The 2,500-nt window shown below is 49.0% G+C and overlaps 1 pseudogene; it reads right to left on the bottom strand.

Moving 5' to 3' along the window:
• Positions 1-2,107: 2,107 nt before the first annotated feature.
• LOC126435159 (large subunit ribosomal RNA) overlaps positions 2,108-2,500 on the bottom strand; it is a 2,994-nt pseudogene continuing 2,601 nt past the window's right edge.

Below are 2,500 nucleotides of genomic sequence, written 5' to 3'. Positions count from 1 at the left end.
CAAGAGCTACAATTATAGCCTGCCCAGCTAAAACTCTTAGTATCCAATTCAGCTGATCAAGATAAATCTTGATGTCATGTCTGAATTGGCAGTAGACGTTTACAACGTACATGCTGTAAGACAGCAAATTAAGTTGTACAACTATAATATGCTCAGTACAGAACTGATTTAATATCGTAGTTTTAATAGTTTTGTTCAATATTATAATTGCACTCATGGGGTTCCCACCCGAGGAAACCACCTGTGCTGTTGCGGGAAAACCAGGGACTCGACCCGCACAGGAGTTCGGTTCTTGTATCAGAAGTATATCTATTCCTTCTTGTTCCGCTACCTTCCGTAGCTCATGTGCAACCATCTGGCTGCGCATGGCATTGACTTGTACCACTTTAAATTTCGCCGTAATCTGTTCTTTGGATAAGCCTATCTAAGAACATTCGGTGGGTTGGACAATCTTTTGGTCCACCACACTTACGGCCCCGTTTCTTACATGGTACACATGTTGCTGCTTTGTCCATGTTAGGACAATCTTTCCTAATATGTCCAGCCAGGCCACAGTGGGCACATATTATATTCGGTTCTGTACAATACTTATTGGTATGGTTTATGTCCTGGCATTTTGTACAACGTGGTACTGCCAGGTAATCTTTAATGTTCAGTGCTGAGTAGCCGACGTACAGCCGGCCAGCCCGCGTTAATACTTTCCATAAGTTCGGTGAAACCTCCACAACATGATGTACAGTCAGCTTTCCTCGAGGCCCTACTTTAAAACGGAGCTTGAACTCTTCATCAAACTCGTTTCTAGTCATTGAGACGTCAAAATTTTGCGTATATATCGCATCAAGTAGGCTGTCCGCTGACATAAATGTAGGTACATCATATAGACTCATAAGTGGACGACGCTTTCGTGGAGGTTCACACCTAACTTTCTCGCTTAGTTGTTTATTACCTAAGATCTTTTGGCTGTCTTCTGGCGAGGCCGTCTCGACTATCAGCACATTCTTAGAGGTACGGACACTGTTGATCCTGATTTTATCTTTCTTTGGATCAACACACTTTTCGAAAGCTGTCTTAGCAGCTTTGATGTCTTCGCCAGGTTTAGGTTTTATAAAAACCGTGGGTGCCACTTTTTTGATGTTCTGTTCAATTTTCTCTTTTGCTGTTGGCGCCTTGGCCACAGGGGCTTTGGCAACCGCAGCATACGTCCGAGTAGGCTGACTTCTAATCCTTTTATTTTCTTTTTCTAATTCTGATATTCTCCCCTCTAACTGGGAGTGAACAATTGCCCAATTAGCAATGAAGTCTCTTATCTGGTTTATCGCACCATTGCTGATCTTTCCATTTTTGACACTCGAGTCCAGCAATTTCAAAAATTTCGAGTGTCGCTCAGCAACTGTCAAATTCATCTCGATTTCCGATTCGGAAGCATCTAACACATTACCACTCTCTTGATTTTCCGCCATTATCGTATTCAAAGAGAGTGAAAGATGGAGGCCCGTCTCTTGCCCCGGACCGGCCTCTCTGGCATGGGGGGAGGCTACATGCAGCTCGCTCACCGGTCCCGCCCCTTGACCAAGAGCTGTCAATAACTGAGCTGCCAGGTTTAGCACGCCGTGGGTACAGCGCACTAGTCCTCTTCAACAGCCACACCACTATAGTTTTCACCCGCTCCCTTATCGGCGAATGCCACCCGCATTCCGGGAGAGCGGATTCACTCTCCGTCCTTCGCCCCTTACTAGCCCAGGTTACCACCAAAGGCCAAGGACCCGGTCCTACTCAGGTGCCGGGCCGGTCCCCCAGACGTTCAGAGGTCTGGACCCATCTAACCTAACCGGGGACATGTCACCACGCCCCGGCTTGGCAGAGCATGCCTCGGAGCCCAAGACAAGGCGAGTGACCTTCGCCGACTTGGGGCAAGCTCCCACCACAGCAAATGCACCTGTCAGAACCGGTGTACAAGTTGTTCAGCACACCGTCGTGCCCCTGCCCTTCAGTCGCCCGAAGGCTTAACAGCTCCACCTCTAGAAGGCGGGTAAGGGCACTTGAGAAGGAGAGGCTGTTTGAGACGCATCCTTCCCCACACTGCCTATTACCAACCCAGAGCCTGCACACCTTGCAGGCCCTTAGTATGAGACAGCCGGAGCTAGTAGATAGGGACAGCGGGAATCTCGTTAATCCATTCATGCGCGTCACTAATTAGATGACGAGGCATTTGGCTACCTTAAGAGAGTCATAGTTACTCCCGCCGTTTACCCGCGCTTGCTTGAATTTCTTCACGTTGACATTCAGAGCACTGGGCAGAAATCACATTGCGTCAACACCCGCTAGGGCCATCGCAATGCTTTGTTTTAATTAGACAGTCGGATTCCCCCAGTCCGTGCCAGTTCTGAGTTGATCGTTGAATGGCGGCCGAAGAGAATCCGCGCACCCGCGCGCCCCCGGAGGAGCACGCTAAGGCGGACGCGGCCTCGCAGCAAGGAAGATCCGTGGGAGGCCAAGGCAC

Source organism: Schistocerca serialis, unplaced genomic scaffold (genome assembly GCF_023864345.2).
Source record: "Schistocerca serialis cubense isolate TAMUIC-IGC-003099 unplaced genomic scaffold, iqSchSeri2.2 HiC_scaffold_1196, whole genome shotgun sequence".
Taxonomy (NCBI): domain Eukaryota; kingdom Metazoa; phylum Arthropoda; class Insecta; order Orthoptera; family Acrididae; genus Schistocerca; species Schistocerca serialis.
The sequence above is the reverse complement of the archived record's forward strand: the minus strand, read 5'-3'. Positions and strand labels throughout refer to the sequence as shown.